This window comes from Xenopus laevis, chromosome 5S (assembly GCF_017654675.1).
Source record: "Xenopus laevis strain J_2021 chromosome 5S, Xenopus_laevis_v10.1, whole genome shotgun sequence".
Taxonomy (NCBI): domain Eukaryota; kingdom Metazoa; phylum Chordata; class Amphibia; order Anura; family Pipidae; genus Xenopus; species Xenopus laevis.
In genome coordinates, this window is record NC_054380.1 from 135,550,503 (window position 1) to 135,568,697 (window position 18,195).

The 18,195-nt window shown below is 39.9% G+C and overlaps 1 protein-coding gene across 3 annotated transcripts in view; it reads right to left on the bottom strand.

The window, feature by feature from the left end:
* mmut.S (methylmalonyl-CoA mutase S homeolog) overlaps positions 1-12,745 on the bottom strand; it is a 59,114-nt gene extending 46,369 nt beyond the window's left edge. The window contains exon 1 of one of the 3 annotated variants that reach the window (XM_018266002.2): positions 12,590-12,745. The gene's annotated coding sequence lies outside the window, so the exon portion shown is untranslated. Of the gene's footprint in view, positions 1-1,939; positions 2,046-6,285; positions 6,319-12,589 lie in introns of those variants that run through there. The other 2 variants (XM_041565093.1, XM_018266003.2) reach the window with 2 other exon arrangements.
* Between the last annotated feature and the right edge of the window lie 5,450 nt (positions 12,746-18,195).

The window sequence follows — 18,195 nt, forward strand, 5'->3', positions numbered from 1 at the left end:
TGCGGGTCGGGTAGCGGGTCCAAGCGGGTAAGAATACGGGTTGCAGGTTGCGGGTATGGGTCCCAAAAAATTGAACCGTGCAGGACTCAAGCTTAAGCAACAGATAGTTGATATCATATTAAGTGACATGTTAAAAAATCTTAGCAAACTGGAATATATATTTAAGTAAAAATTGCCCTTTTACATCTCTTGTCTTGAGCCACCATTTCGTGATGGTCTGTGTGCTGCATCAGAGATCACCTGACCAGAAATACTGCAGCTCTAACAGAAAGAGATCACCTGACCAGAAATACTACAGCTCTAACAGGAAGAGATCACCTGACCAGAAATACTAGAGCTCTAACTGTAACAGGAAGAGATCACCTGACCAGAAATACTACAGCTCTAACAGGAAGAGATCACCTGACCAGAAATACTAGAGCTCTAACTGTAACAGGAAGAGATCAGCTGACTAGAAATACTGCAGCTCTAACTGTAACAGGAAGAGATCACCTGACCAGAAATACTGCAACTCTAACTGTAACAGGAAGAGATCACCTGACCAGAAATACTAGAGCTCTAACTGTAACAGGAAGAGATCACCTGACCAGAAATACTAGAGCTCTAACTGTAACAGGAAGAGATCAGCTGACCAGAAATACTACAGCTCTAACTATAACAGGAAGAGATCACCTGACCAGAAATACTGCAGCTCTAACTGTAACAGGAAGAAGTGTGGAAGCAAAAAACACAACTCTGTCTGTTAATTGGCTCATGTGACATAAGGAGTATAGTTTGTTTGTGAGCACTGTGAATCCTACGATCCCACAGGGCAGCCTTGTTTTTTTTAAAATGGCAGTTTACTATTTAGGATTACTCAATGGCACATACTACTAGAAAAGTATATTATTATGAATATGGTTCATTTACATGAAGCAGAGTTTTACATATGAGCTGTGTTATGCAATATCTTTTTATAGAGACCTACATTGTTTGAGGGGTATAGTTTTCCTTTAATGTCAACTGACTGCGCACCTTTGTATTCCCAAAATTTTCCTTTCTGCTGTGTTGGCACCGTGTGCCCAAATGAGTCATTGCTGTACCTAAATGCACTGCAGTGAGCCTGCTGAACTGGATCTCACAGCTGCCCGCTACATTCTGCTCTCATAATGAAGTAGGATTTTCCCTTCCGTGACCCAACATTAGACAAGGGGGGCAGTCTGCGACCGTTAAATAGGATATTGTACCTGCAGCAACAGCCGGTCATATACACAGTCCTCTGGCGGCACGAGGGATCCTTGTCTTGGGACATAGGGGTGCAGGTGACAGCAAGGTGATTTATGGATTGGCTCGATTATCCACATGGCACAACATTGCTGATCATGAACCAGTGTCCGGCAACGACACCATCCAAGCTCCTCCCAACAGCAGGGGATGTAAGGACAGCTAATTAACTGCTCTGCTGCTGTTACAGAACTACATCTCCCAGCATCCTTAGCCAAATCCACAACCGGAAAGCTGACCAAGAATGGCTTTTTATAACTTGATGGGGATTTACTATTTTGGTGCTAATGTCTGTGATTTTTTTTTTTTTACTGTGGTGTCAGGATCTAGGTAGGGTTTGTGGAGCCCAGAACATTTTTGTCGTCCTGGGCCATGAGATTTTTGATAGTGGCCTGGTTAGAATGTGACTTTTCTTTCTGCTTTTGTCCTTTTCACAAGAAATGAAAAAAAAAAAAAATATAGATATTTCCTAAATCAAACAATAGGCAATACAGTATAACCCTGAATTTACGTCCCCGGATTTTACGTTTTCCCTCATTTTACGTCTCTTTTTTACAGTCCCTCCATTCTCAATTCATTCCTATGGCTGCAATTCCCTCATTTTATGTTCCTGGATTTTACATCTGGCCCTGTCCCATGCTAATCGCTATGTTTTTAGATAAAAAACACCCCTTACTTAGTGATTTATGGCTCCTGAAACTTCCATATCCAGCCGATCAGTGAAGCCAAGCAGGAAGAGAAAGGCCTCAGTGAGAGGAAGAGGAAGGGAAATGTGACTCTCCAGGCAAAAGTGAGGAGCCCTAGTGGAGACTGAAGGCAAAGGAAAGGTGACCCTCCATGCAAAAATGGCAAGCTGTGAGCAGGGAAGAAAGATTCGGGGAGATTAGTTGCCTGGCGACAAATCACCTCTTCTTTGGGGCAACTAATCTCCCCAAACTGCCTCCCCGCCGGCTTAATTATAAGGGCAGGACTACAAGGCTGATTCCGCCGCGATCCGAGGCGCTGCGCAAAATCGCAGGGGTCACGTCGGATGCGACGGAAATAAGGTAAGTAATTCAATTGTTGCACCGTGTCGCTGCATTGATGTGACGAGACACGACTGTCGGATGCAGACGCTGCGTCTGCATCCGACAGTCGTGTCGCATCAACAATCCGACACTGCCATTACTTATAGTACCTTGTTTCCGTCGCATCCAACATGACGCCTGCGATTTTGTGCAGCGCGTCGGAATCGGCCCTGTAGTCCTGCCCTTAATCGCTGGAGGGATGGCACTCGGCAAGATTCATTTTCTGAAGAAGTTGCCGAAATTTCCTCGTGAGGCAACTTCGGACGACTCTGGAAAATGAATCGCGCACAGTGCCATCTTGCCGGCGATTTATAATTTAGCCGGCGGGGAGGCAGTTCGGGGAGATTAGTCGTCCTGAAGAAGAGGAGATTTGTTGCTGGGCGACTAATCTCCCCGAATCTGAGCGTGTATTTCTGCCGTAAGGGTGGAGGCACACGAAGAGATTTAGTCGCCTCATGAAGAAACTTCGGGTGTCTTGGGAAAACCGAAGCTACATGTATGCCATCCCACTGGCAATTCACATTCTTTCTTGTGGGAAGGCATTTGGGGGAGATTAGTGAGCCTTTCCCCTTATGCCATCCGGTGATTCACATTCTTGCTGACAAGAAAGCATTTTGGGGAGATTAATCGCTCGCAGTAGTGAAGATTTATCTGGCGACTAAATGTCCCATTGTGCCACCACCCTACGGGTCTTTAATACATTTCCCTGATTTTAAGTTTTCACTGATTTTACATCGTTTTCCCCTGGTCCCCTGAAAGACGTAAAATGGGGGTACTACGTAAGTATGTTCAGCACAAGCCATACTGAACTTGAAATAAGGGGTTTATTTCCTTTGAATGCAACTTTAAAAAGAGGATTGAAATCGGGAATGAGCATCTTATTCTGCAGTTTTAAAGCAAAGGAAACCCCCAAAACCCAGACCCATTGATTTTTGAGAAGTCACCTCCCTTCCCACCCCTCGGTTGCCCACACTAAAAGCCCAGTCGCCCTAAACGCATGACTTGCATCCACACTCCCTCTATTGAAAGGTATTGAAACAAACCCGAATTGATCTAAATATGTCATGGAGTATGATCAGAGGTTAGGCTTAAAAGCCCAACCAAATTACAGAACCACTGGGTTGGTATCGCTGCAGACCCTCTTACTGAGTGCTGTTATAATAAGAAGAATGTTCCAAATCAGCCAAACTGCCCAACCAAATTTGAGCCCAACTTTTGCTTCACCTATGATTTCATTATAACATTAAAACATGTATCACATAGTAGAATTGGCAGTGTACAGAAATACACATGGCTGGAATATAAAGGCTCCTTTAAATGCAGAGCAAGCAGATGCATTACATATAACTTTATCACCATCAGTAATACTTTCACATCCCACACTACAAAAAAAAAAAAAAAAAAATACAAAATGAATCAATATATCAACTGCAACACCCACCATGTTGTTTATCTTATTAAATACCAAAAGTGTATTTTCCAAAATATTTATATACATTATTATAGGGCTTACATACTTTTGTATATGTTTTTATGTATCTATGTATTTATATGGCACTGTCACTTTAAACCTAGCTGAGGTGTACCAATATGTTGCTCAGCCTGGGGTGTACCAATATGGCCACCAAAGAAGAGTCAAGGCTATGTCCCTTTGACCTTTATTCACACCCACTGAGACTGAGTAGAGATTGGTGCACCTAAAAAGGGGTTTTTATTGGGTGGATAGTTAATTGGTGCAGTGGATTGATTGGTGCACTTGTGTTTAAATATTTGAGGCATGGCTCTGAAAGGTTAGCCTATGATTAAATGTTTATGACACGAAACGCGTAAGGCTGTGGACACAATAAACTTTCTTCACTTTGAACTATTGGCCTGGTGGAAGTTTGCCTACTTTGAGTACCTGCTCTCAATTGGTTTTTTGGTTTGACCCTAATTAGGGACGTTTTTTCGGCAAAACGAGGCGAAAAAATTCGCCCATCCCTAACCCTAATACCATAGATGTATCATTGATATGATTTCATTATAGTAATGAAAATAAGAAATAAATTCAGAATCGGACTGGGAGGTCTGGGCCCCCCTGGGCCGCAGCATTAGGGGCCCACACACACTCCTGGGCCCCTGACTCCCCCCCCCCCCAGTCACCTGCACTATGGGCAATCCCACCTCCCCTCTCTCTGCTAGGGAGCCAAAGTGAACCTAAAGGTAAACGGAGGAGAACTAAACCCTAAAAATGAATGTGGCTAAAAATGTCATATTTTATATAGTGAACTTATTGCACGAGGCTAAAGTTTGAGCTTGTCAATAGCAGCAATGATCCAGGACTTCAAACTTGTCACAGGGGGTCACCATCTTGGAAAGTGTCTGTGACACTCACATGCTCAGTGGGCTCTGATTGGCTGTTGAGAAGCTAAGCTTAGGGCTCGTCACTAATTATCCAGCAGAAAATGAGCTTCCCTGGCTGTAATATAAGCTGATGCTACAGGTTTGCTGATTATTCAATTCTGATGCTAATTGCACTGGTTTCTGTGCTGCCATGTAGTAATTATCTGTATTAATTACTAATCAGCCTTATATTGTGACATTTCTATTCTATGTGTACTGTATATTGTGAGTGGGTCCCTAAGCTCAGTAAGTGACAGCAGCACAGAGCATGTGCAGTGAATCAGCAGAAAAGAAGATGGGGAGCTACTGGGGCATCTTTGGAGACACAGATCTTTACTGCTAAAGGGCTGTGGTTGCCTTGGGCTGGTACAGAAGCACAAAACATCATGCTTTAGTTTTCCTTTAAAGGAGTGGATGTTTTAGTATGTTATAGAATAGCTAATTCTAAGCAACTTTTTAATTGGTCTTCATCTTTCTTTTTTATAGTTTTTTAATTATTTCCCTTCTTCTGACTCTTTCCAGCTTTCAAATGGGGGGGACCCCATCTAAAGACAAATGTTCTGTAAAGGTGGCCATACGCTGGCAGACTAAAGCTGCCAATATCGGTCCTTTAGACCAATTTGGTGGCTTATCTGTCACTGTATGGGGCTTCCGATGGGATTTTTTTGGCGATAGAGGAACACATTGCCTAGTTGATGCCCATTATCTCTGTTGCAATCCAATCGTTCTGATTAACCTGATGTCTCCCTGCCATTGGTGGGCATAACGGCGAAAGATCTGCTTGTTTGGTGACCTTGCCAAATGAGCGGATCTTATCGTATATGGCCACCTTAAAACTAAAAATATATAGTCAGTGCTACTCTTTATTACTCATCTTTCTATTCAGGCCCTCTCTCTAGTTATATTCCAGTCACTTATTCAAATCAGTGCATGGTTGCTAGGGTAACTTGGGCCCCAACAGCCAGATTGCTGAAACAACAAACTGGAGAGCTGCTGAATAAAAAGCTAAATAACAAAAACCACAAATATTAAAAAAAATGAAAACCAATTGCAAATTGTCTCAGAATATCCCTCTCTACGTCATACTAAAAGTTAATTTAAAGGTGAACTGTAGACTGGATTACAGAGCCCAAAATGTGGTAACAACTTCTACACAAGTGAGTCCCATTGCATGCTGGGTATTGTAGTCTTACATTAAACTTGCCAGTTGGTAAATTTGTTAAACAAAAACTACATTACCCAACATGCATTGGGAGACGCAGGCTTGGCACATTAGGGCAAGAAAAAACTTTGGCTGGTTTCCAATATAAAAACCAGCCAAAAGTTTGTACTTTTATAACCCGCCTGGGCTTTAAATTAGTAGCCCAATTTGGCTGGAAACCCACCAACCTGATGACCCTGCTATGTGCTTTACTGAAGGAGACTCATAGACTTATATAACGGTGCAGGGCTGTACTAACACAACTGACAAGGGGGGGATGTTTATATAAAAATGCCTGCAAGCGACAAGCAAAATGAATACATCATATGGAACCCCCTAAATATTACATTATGTGACAGCTGGGCTTCTCACCTTACCAGCAATGTCCTTTCAGCTAGAAGAGAGAAACAAATCCCTTCCCCCGTGTCTCTATATAATGTCACCTGATAGGCTCTGTTTTCCACTAATAGTGCTTCTGATCTCCCACACACCTCCTGGAGCCTGCACGTGATTGGTGCTCATTTCCACTGGGTTGCTGCTGAGACAGAACTACAGCTCCCAGCATCCTTAGCCAGGTCACAGGAGAAAGCCACGCAGTAACAATTAGCTATCCAAAAATAGTACACATAAAAAACAAATGGCAGTGACTGCCTGGAGCTGGAAGTGGAAGTCACAGTACAGGAATGGTTTCTATGCTGCACAAACCCTCAGCTTCTGTGTGTGAACAGCGTAAAAGGTGGAGACTGCATGCTCCGCTGTAAAGTACCCCAAGCCAGTGCTTAAAGGGGACCTGTCACCCAAAAAAATAATTCCAAATCCTATTTTATAACATTACTCAAGCAAAATTAACTTTAATTACACTTTATATAAATTATTTGAATCTTGTTTCCTTCAGTCTGGGAACTCATAATTATAGCAATCATAGCTATTTTGTGGACACTGTTATTAAAGGAGAAATCAACCTGTTCTGAAAAAAACCCGTACCCCCCCCCCCCCCCGGTAAACCCCCTCCCTCCAGGCTAACTACCCCCCCGGGGAGATGCCCCATACTTACGCCTCGCTGCAGATTCTTCCAGCGAAGTTCCACGCGTCCGTCTTCTGCGTTTTCTGTAATTCCGCACATGCACAGTTGCCCAAACTGCTCCAACTGTGCATGCGCAGAAATACCAATCTCGCAGACAGTTTACAGAGGACGCAGAAGATGGATGTGTGGAACTTCGCTGGAAGAATCTTCAGCGAGGCGTAAGTATGGAGCATCTCCCCGGGGGGAGGGGGGGAGGTAGTTAGCCTGGTGGGAGGAGGTCTACCTGGGGTGGGGGGTACGGGTTTTTTTCAGAACATTTCTCCTTTAAGGAGAATCATCTCAGAATCTTGTTTGTGCACCAGAATGAGGGACCCGATGTCCATCCCCTGGCTACACAATTAAATGGTTAAGAGAACGGGGGAATGTGGGGAGAGCAGTGACATGTAGGAAGTGCTGAATGGAAAGTGAAAGTAATTGCCTAAGGCATAGAGGAGGGGCAGACAATATTTGATTGACAGCTGAGATTTATGAATGAATGCTTTAATAAAAAAGAATTTGGATTTTATGTTTAATTTGAAAAATACTTTTATTATACAGCTTTTTTATGTCTGGGTGAAAGATGCACTTTAAAACATTACAGGGGTGTCAAGTTGTTAGAAGCCTCCCAAAGATTTTACCTTTAGTGCTTCTTTAAAGAAAAACAATACCTCCAAAATGAACACTTAAGCGACAGATAGCTTATATCATATTAAGTGGCATATTAAAGAATCTTACCAAACTGGAATATATATTTAAGTAAATATTGCCCTTTTACATCTCTTGCCTTGAGCCACCATTTCGTGATGGTCTGTGTGCTGCCTCAGAGATCACCTGACCAGAAATACTACAACTCTAACAGGAAGAGATCACCTGACCAGAAATACTACAACTCTAACAGGAAGAGATCACCTGACAAGAAATACTACAGCTCTAACTGTAACAGGAAGAAGTGTTGAAGCAAAAGACAGAACTCTGTCTGTTAATTGGCTCAAGTGACCTAACATGTATGGTTTGTTGGTACGTTTGTGTGCACAGTGAATCGTACGATCCCAGGGGGCGGCCCTTATTTTTTAAAATGGCAATTTTCTATTTATGATTACCCAATGGCACATACTACTAGAAAAGTATATTATTATGAAAATGGTTTATTTACATGAAGCAGGATTTTACATATGAGCTGTTTTATGCAATATCTTTTTATAGAGACCTACATTGTTTGGGGGGTATAGTTTTCCTTTAAAGGCAACTGCACAGTTGTAGCTGTAAATCCTGCTTGCTGAATTTTTACACAAAGCACAGAAAGAAATTGCCAGCACTTGGTCAAACCCACAATTTGGACTTCAACCAGATGCTATAAATAATAAAAAAACAAGATTTGTACACAAAAAGAAAGACTGCCAGCGCATGGTTTGCCTTTAAAAATAATTTTCACTAAAGTTAAGGGTAAGTGCACCATGGTCTTGCTACTCAGTCACACTGTTGCTGGGGGACTTGATTTTAAATACACTACATGCTTAGGGGTAAATTTACCAAAAAGTCAAGTTAGAGATTGCCACAGTCCTCCAGAGTGAAATTCCGCTACTCTCCATTCATGAGATTTTGAAAGCCGTATTTATTAAAGGATGAACTTTCACTTTCACCCATTGATAAATATTCTTTTAAAAATCCCATAGAAATGACTGGAGAGTGGCAGAATTTCACTCTAGAGGACTGTGGTGACCTCTAACTTCACTTTTTGATAAATATACCCCTTAGAATGTTAATGGATAGTGTAGGATGAGGGGCCGTGACATGACACGTGAGCTTACATATTTTGGCCAAAGTGTGGTACTAACTCTTCATTGTTTGTAATAATTATTTTTAAAGGAGAAGTAAATCCCTTATTAAAAAAAACCCTACCCTACATAGACCCCCCTACCTCCTCCCCCCCCAGCTTAGGTAAGTGCAGTATCAGCACATGCGCAGTTGGGGCAGTCTTCGCGCAGTTTTTGCCCAAAGTCACAAATAACGGATGCGCCGCAAGAAGACCCGAAGATTACCGTAGAAGTTGGCTGCCGTGAACTCTGATGTCTGAATCTGCACAGAGGGGTAAGTAAAAAGTTAAGGGCATTTGCCCAGGGTAACAGCTAGGCTGGGGGGGGAGGAGGAGGGAGGTCTATGTAGGGTAGGGGTTTTTTAATAAGGGGTTTACTTCTCCTTTAAAGGCAAACTGTGCAACTTTTCTCTCTCTCTCTTTGTGTACAAATATTGGCTTTTTAGCGTTTATAGCAGCTGGTTGAACTCCAGATTGTGGTTTTGACCAAGCGCTGGTGATTTCTTTCTGTGTTTCGTGTACGATGTAGTGAGTGATAGTCTGAGTCATTTTGCAATTGGTTTTCGAGTTACAGTGAAAACCTCAATTTTAAGTACCCTGCTTTTAATTTTACATTTTTTATTTGTGGATCCACCAATTTATAATGCATTTCAATTAGTGATGTGCAGGCCAGCCGAAACCCGCGGCCGACTCCTACACAAAATCTTTGGGTCGCTGCCGGCTTCTGTCTTCCGGCTCTGAAATTGATAGACTTCCACCTGCCCCGCCCCTTTTATGACGTCACTGCGGGTCGGGGCTGGTCTATAAAAAGAGGGCTGCAGTGGGCCCGGGCCGGTTCAGGAGGGGGGGGGGCGGTTAGGATCGGGTGCAGGTCCAGAAATTCTCGACCCACGCATCACTAATTTCAATGGGTACATTTCCCTAATTTTAAGAAATGTTTTCCTGGATTTTACATCAAAATTTTGTCCTGATGTTCCCAAAAACTGTTTTTTTCCCTCTATGAATGTTATTATTTGTGAAAAGACGCTTAAAATACTAACCAGATGTATATTTTGCCTTGGTTCTGCCTGTAATTGGTCAATTGCAATGAGTCTGCCCCTTATACAGTCCTGCGCCAATCACTTATTGCTTTATACAGTCCTGCGCCAATCACTTATTGCTTTATACAGTCCTGCGCCAATAACTTATTGCTTTATACGGTCCTGCACCAATCACTTATTGCTTTATACAGTCCTGCACCTATCACTTATTGCTTTATACAGTCCTGCGCCAATCACTTATTGCTTTATACAGTCCTGCACCAATCACTTATTGCTTTATACAGTCCTGCACCAATCACTTATTGCTTTATACAGTCCTGCACCAATCACTTATTGCTTTATACAGTCCTGTGCCAATAACTTATTGCTTTATACAGTCCTGCGCTGTAAAAAGACGCTTAAAATACTAACCAGATGTATATTTTGCCTTGGTTCTGCCTGTAAATGGTCAATTGCAATGAGTCTGCCCCTTATACAGTCCTGCACCAATCACATTGCTTTATACAGTCCTGCGCCAATCACTTATTGCTTTATACAGTCCTGCACCAATCACTTATTTCTTTATACAGTCCTGCGCCAATCACTTATTGCTTTATACAGTCCTGCGCCAATCACTTATTGCTTTATACAGTCCTGCACCAATCACTTATTTCTTTATACAGTCCTGCGCCAATCACTTATTGCTTTATACAGTCCTGCGCCAATCACTTATTGCTTTATACAGTCCTGCACTAATCACTTATTGCTTTATACAGTCATGCGGCAATCACTTATTGCTTTATACAGTCCTGCGCCAATCACTTATTGCTTTATACAGTCCTGCACCAATCACTTATTGCTTTTCTTTCACCACCCTTATTGCTTTATACAGTCCTGCACTAATCACTTATTGCTTTATACAGTCCTGCGCCAATCACTTATTGCTTTATACAGTCCTGCGCCAATCACTTATGCTTTATACAGTCCTGCACCAATCACTTATTGCTTTATACAGTCCTGCGCCAATCACTTATTGCTTTATACAGTCCTGCGCCAATCACTTATTGCTTTATACAGTCCTGCGCCAATCACTTATTGCTTTATACAGTCCTGCGCCAATCACTTATTGCTTTATACAGTCCTGCGCCAATCACTTATTGCTTTATACAGTCCTGCGCCAATCACTTATTGCTTTATACAGTCCTGCGCCAATCACTTATTGCTATATACAGTCCTGCGCCAATCACTTATTGCTTTATACAGTCCTGCACCAATCACTTATTGCTTTATACAGTCCTGCGCCAATCACTTATTGCTTTATACAGTCCTGCGCCAATCACTTATTGCTTTATACAGTCCTGCGCCAATCACTTATTGCTTTATACAGTCCTGCGCCAATCACTTATTGCTTTAGATTGTGTATGTGACTGACAGAGAGGCACAGGCCCCCCATAGTGTAACATTAACTCTGCAATGTTTAACCCTTGTTATTAACACACTAAATATTGTATCTCAAAGTAAAACTCACTCCTGTGCTTATATCCTTTCAGTACTTCAGAAAAGGTTGCTTTAAAGGAGACATATAGGATAAAGGAAAAAAACCCTAATTTTGTAGGGAATTAGAAGTAATATATGGTGTTGCTTTTACATGGTGCTAAAAACTAATATTATCTTTAAAAATAATCCCTTTATGTGAGCTCCCTATAGATGTTCTTTAGTCCCTGTCCATATTTCAAATGAGGGGTAGGCGAGTCCTACCAGTCCCTGCCAGAAGTACAGTAGGAGGGGAACAGCCAATCACAGCCCTGCAGTCAAACAAGCACAAACAGGCTCCAGTTCCCTATCAGGTCCTGCTAGCTGCTGATTGGTTCCTGTCCTATAGTGCAGTGAGCTGAGAGCCACCGGCTCCCTGGTACAGCCTGGGAATTCAGGGAGCAGGAAGTGGAAGGGAGGGATTATTAGGGTTTTTGCAGAAATATTCAAGAAATCAGTCTGAAAAACTACTTTTTTTTTAAAGGAAAACTATATCCCCAAACAATGTAGGTCTCTATTAAAAGATATTGCATAAAACAGCTCATAAGTAAAACCCTGCTTCATGTAAATAAAACATTTTCATAATAATATACTTTTTTAGTAGTATGTGCCATTAGGTAATCCTAAATAGAAAATTGCCATTTGCTCAAGTACTCATTTTAGTACTCATAGTTTTCCTTTAAACACATTTTTTTACACAAAATGTCTCCTTTAACACATTTCCCTGATTATCCATTTTTCACGGATTTTACATAATTTCATAATTTTTTCCCTGATCCCCCGAAAAATGTAAAATGGGGGGTTTCTACTGTATTTAGCTTTTTATTCAGCAGCTTTGTCATTTCCGCCATCTGGTTGCTAGGGTCCAAATTCCCCTAGCAACCAAGCACTTAACTGGAATAAGAGACTGGAATAGGAATAGTTGAGGCCTGACTAGAAAGCGGAGTAATAAAAAGTAGCAATAACAATAAATGTGTGGCTTTACAGAGCATTTGTTTTTAGATGGGGTCAGTGACCCCCATTTGTAAGTTGGAAAGAAAAAAGGCAAATCCTTCAAAAACTGTAAAAGAAAAAATAAAGACCAATTGGAAAGCTGCTTAGAATCAGCCATTCTATAACATACTAAACGTTAACTGAAATCAATTGTGCATAGACAAATACAACCCCAAAACATGTCAAGCAGGAGTCCCGCTATTCCTCCCCCCCCCCCTTTTCAGCTCATAAATAAGGAACAGAAACAAAACATACCGCCCAGCTGTTCCGCTTTCCACAAAACAGGCCGCAGTCCCCGGTTCACTGTTCAAAAAGTCCCGCAGCGACCTTCTGTCTGACAGCTGGAGCACACGTCAGACGTCTCATCTCGCGAGACTGCCAACTCACGTCGCATGTAGCCGCCTTTGAGGCGTGAAGAGTTTTACGTCAGTTACGTCAATGGCGACGGCAACAGACGGGCGTTTGTTCGCAATTTACACTTCCGCTGCTCCTAATTTTGTATGGGGACGGGTTAAGGGATAAAGAGCGGCTTTTTCTGTGGTGATTTCGCGCCATGGCCGCTGCTACCAGACCTTAAGTCCCTAATGTTTTGTCAGGAGCGAGGAATTCATTGTTTTTTCTGCTAAATGGAACTCAGACCTGTGCCTCTTGTGCCGGCAATAACCAGCAGCTGCTTCTGGAGCCTGTGCTCCCAATGACTCCTTAATTATTCTTTATTCCCTATTAATAACATTGGGATCACTGACCTTCCTATATATTTATCTTTATTCCCTATTAATAACATTGGGATCACTGACCTTCCTATATATTTATCTTTATTCTCTATTAATAACATTGGGATCACTGACCTTCCTATATATTTATCTTTATTCCCTATTAATAACATTGGGATCACTGACCTTCCTATATATTTATCTTTATTCCCTATTAATAACATTGGGATCACTGACCTTCCTATATATTTATCTTTATTCCCTATTAATAACATTGGGATCACTGACCTTCCTATATATTTATCTTTATTCCCTATTAATACATTGGGATCACTGACCTTCCTATATATTTATCTTTATTCCCTATTAATAACATTGGGATCACTGACCTTCCTATATATTTATCTTTATTCCCTATTAATAACATTGGGATCACTGACCTTCCTATATATTTATCTTTATTCCCTATTAATAACATTGGGATCACTGACCTTCCTATATATTTATCTTATTCCCTATTAATAACATTGGGATCACTGACCTTCCTATATATTTATCTTTATTCCCTATTAATAACATTGGGATCACTGACCTTCCTATATATTTATCTTTATTCCATATTAATAACATTGGGATCACTGACCTTCCTATATATTTATCTTTATTCCCTATTAATAACATTGGGATCACTGACCTTCCTATACATTTATCTTTATTCCCTATTAATAACATTGGGATCACTGACCTTCCTATACATTTATCTTTATTCCCTATTAATAACATTGGGATCACTGACCTTCCTATATATTTATCTTTATTCCCTATTAGTAACATTGGGATCACTGACCTTCCTATATATTTATCTTTATTCCCTATTAATAACATTGGGATCACTGACCTTCCTATACATTTATCTTTATTCCCTATTAATAACATTGGGATCACTGACCTTCCTATACATTTATCTTTATTCCCTATTAGTAACATTGGGATCACTGGCCTTCCTATATATTTATCTTTATTCCCTATTAATAACATTGGGATCACTGACCTTCCTATATATTTATCTTTATTCCCTATTAATAACATTGGGATCACTGACCTTCCTATATATTTATCTTTATTCCCTATTAATAACATTGGGATCACTGACCTTCCTATATATTTATCTTTATTCCCTATTAATAACATTGGGATCACTGACCTTCCTATATATTTATCTTTATTCCCTATTAATAACATTGGGATCACTGACCTTCCTATATATTTATCTTTATTCCCTATTAATAACATTGGGATCACTGACCTTCCTATATATTTATCTTTATTCCATATTAATAACATTGGGATCACTGACCTTCCCATATATTTATCTTTATTCCCTATTAATAACATTGGGATCACTGGCCTTCCCATATATTTATCTTTATTCCCTATTAATAACATTGGGATCACTGACCTTCCTATATATTTATCTTTATTCCCTATTAATAACATTGGGATCACTGACCTTCCTATATATTTATCTTTATTCCCTATTAATAACATTGGGATCACTGACCTTCCTATATATTTATCTTTATTCCCTATTAATAACATTGGGATCACTGACCTTCCTATATATTTATCTTTATTCCCTATTAATAACATTGGGATCACTGGCCTTCCTATATATTTATCTTTATTCCCTATTAATAACATTGGGATCACTGGCCTTCCTATATATTTATCTTTATTCCCTATTAATAACATTGGGATCACTGGCCTTCCTATATATTTATCTTTATTCCCTATTAATAACATTGGGATCACTGACCTTCCTATATATTTATCTTTATTCCCTATTAATAACATTGGGATCACTGACCTTCCTATATATTTATCTTTATTCCCTATTAATAACATTGGGATCACTGACCTTCCTATACATTTATCTTTATTCCCTATTAATAACATTGGGATCACTGACCTTCCTATATATTTATCTTTATTCCCTATTAATAACATTGGGATCACTGACCTTCCTATATATTTATCTTTATTCCCTATTAGTAACATTGGGATCACTGACCTTCCTATATATTTATCTTTATTCCCTATTAATAACATTGGGATCACTGACCTTCCTATATATTTATCTTTATTCCATATTAATAACATTGGGATCACTGACCTTCCCATATATTTATCTTTATTCCATATTAATAACATTGGGATCACTGGCCTTCCTATATATTTATCTTTATTCCCTATTAATAACATTGGGATCACTGACCTTCCTATATATTTATCTTTATTCCCTATTAATAACATTGGGATCACTGACCTTCCTATATATTTATCTTTATTCCCTATTAATAACATTGGGATCACTGACCTTCCTATATATTTATCTTTATTCCCTATTAATAACATTGGGATCACTGACCTTCCTATATATTTATCTTTATTCCCTATTAATAACATTGGGATCATATCACTGACCTTCCTATATATTTATCTTTATTCCCTATTAATAACATTGGGATCACTGACCTTCCTATATATTTATCTTTATTCCCTATTAATAACATTGGGATCACTGACCTTCCTATATATTTATCTTTATTCCCTATTAATAACATTGGGATCACTGACCTTCCTATATATTTATCTTTATTCCCTATTAATAACATTGGGATCATATCACTGACCTTCCTATATATTTATCTTTATTCCCTATTAATAACATTGGGATCACTGACCTTCCTATATATTTATCTTTATTCCCTATTAATAACATTGGGATCATATCACTGCTGCATTATTGTATAGTGACAGATAAAGGGAGTAATGAAATTTACATTACTAAGAAGCCAAATGAGCCGCTACACCATTATGAAGTTTAGACCTTTACCTGGATCTGTTTGTGCTATTTTGGTAAGTGCAAATATAATTGGTGTTGTTTTTCACCCTAGTTATCTGAGGTGCTGCCCCCTATTGGGTTTAGGAACAAAAATGACAAATGATGCAAATATTATTTCAATAACAATTACAAAGGGTTTTGTAACAAGACGTAAAATATGCAGCAAAGTTTCATATTTGTGACGCTATGAGTTAAATGATATGAACTTCACTTCTTTATAAATACTCCCCTCAACACATCTTGATAAATTCCAGATTTTCTCTCTCTTCAATGTGGAACTAAAATTCTGCATGAAATTCAAGCGCCATGAACTTTTCTGCGTGGCTTTCACTTCTGACAGTTGTTTTTGGGACTCATTTATGGTTTTGGCAGTCAATAGCCCCATTTTTCTCTATGTACTCTGCAGCATCACCCATTGGGAATGAGGAGCCATCTCCTAAGCTTCTGAAGATTGGGATGAACCAATATCTCTTTTTATTGCTAAACACTTGTCTCCAGTTCTTCCTGTATCCCAAGTTATAGGGATTATACTCAGAATGGGTGCCTTCATTATACTCCATAAGTGTTTTATTCGTTAAAACCAGTGAGTAATGGTCATAAATATACTGAAAGCAAAAGAGTATCGAGAACAGTGTACTCAAGATGAACAGCGCAACGACTAAGTCTTTGGAACCCATGTTGGGCAGCTGATCAGTCCAGAACAGTATGGAGTAATAAAGCGACACTGCACTAGTGAATATGCACAATAGCACTGCATACAGCAGGAACAGGAGGAAGAACTTGTAGTTGGAAAATCCCACACAGTTGTTTAGAAATACGCAGTGATGATCAACTTTCAGGATACAGATGCTACACACTGGGCAATGGTGGCACCTGTCTGGCTTGATGAATTGGCATTTTCTACAGTACTTTATTGGTGCTTCTGAATCTACATTATAATATAAAGGCAAGTTTATGGCCGCACGCCTGAGGAGAGGTTCCAGGCTATGAAACAACACCAGAATATCTTGTTAGTAGCAGGAGAGTCAGAATGGGAACCAGGGATACTAATAAACAGAATAAAGATAGTGGAATAAATAAGTGATTATGAATTGTCAAAGCCTTTTAAGATTTTGGAGGACAATCGTACCAGTAGCAAGTTCCGTTTTAACTGTTTTGTCTTTTCTTGTGCTCTGTCATTGCCTCAGAGTTATTATTCCAAACCTGCAGGTTATGTAGCCACAAAAATACCTTGTCCAGTCTTTTGATTCAACTCAATCAGCTTATTACATCTCTCATGTCTGCATTGTTTCACATTACTATAACCCACAAGCCTTGTTTTTGGGAACATCTCCATAGCTGGATGAATGAGAACCTTCACAGACATACCTGTGGTTGGGGTTTAAATTATATATTTACCAAGTTTGCTGCAGTCTATTGATACAGGCTCCTATGGGCACCTTGGAGCTAACGTTGCCTTAATGGAGTAGGTAACCATTGGGTTCCCTGGTGTCATTAGGTGCACAGCCACAACTGTGGTAGCGTTTATACACTAGTTTAATAGGGTCAACTGATGCAACAATACCAATTTTACTAAGTAAAATAAAAGGATGGATCTCATGAGCTCTAAGGGACCCAGGTCTAGGAATTGGAATGAGAAGAATAGGACAGTAGAAGAGGTCCGTTGCACACTGAAACTATGAGTAAGAGGTGAAATAAGTGCAGGAGCACACTGTTTTAAATACTGACAAGGCCATAGTTGTAATTGGAAAGGACAGGAGAAGCTGAAAAATAAGAGACTCGGTAACAAGATCAAAAGGTTTTAAGAAGGACGTAAGAACCATAAGAAGGTCTATTTTAAATAGCCATTTTGGCCATAGGGATGAAGTGGAGTGCTAACTCCCTGCTCCACTACTTACGTTGCACATTAAGAAACATAAGTAGTCCTGGATGGATCACTGTCTGCATTTGTTTTGATGTAATCTGTGGAAGCATGGGACCTATTATCCAGAGTGCTCGGGACCTGAGGGTTTCCAGGTAACGGGTCTCTCCTAAATTTGGATCTTCATACCTACTAGAAAATCATGTAAACATGAAACAACCCCAATAGGCTGGTTTTGCTTCCAATAAGGATTAATTATATCTTAGTTGGGATCAAGTACAAGCCACTGTTTTATTATTACAGAGTAAAAGGACATTTTTAAATATTTTGATTATAACTGAGTCTATGGGAGATGGCCTTTCCATAAGTCGGAACTCTCTGT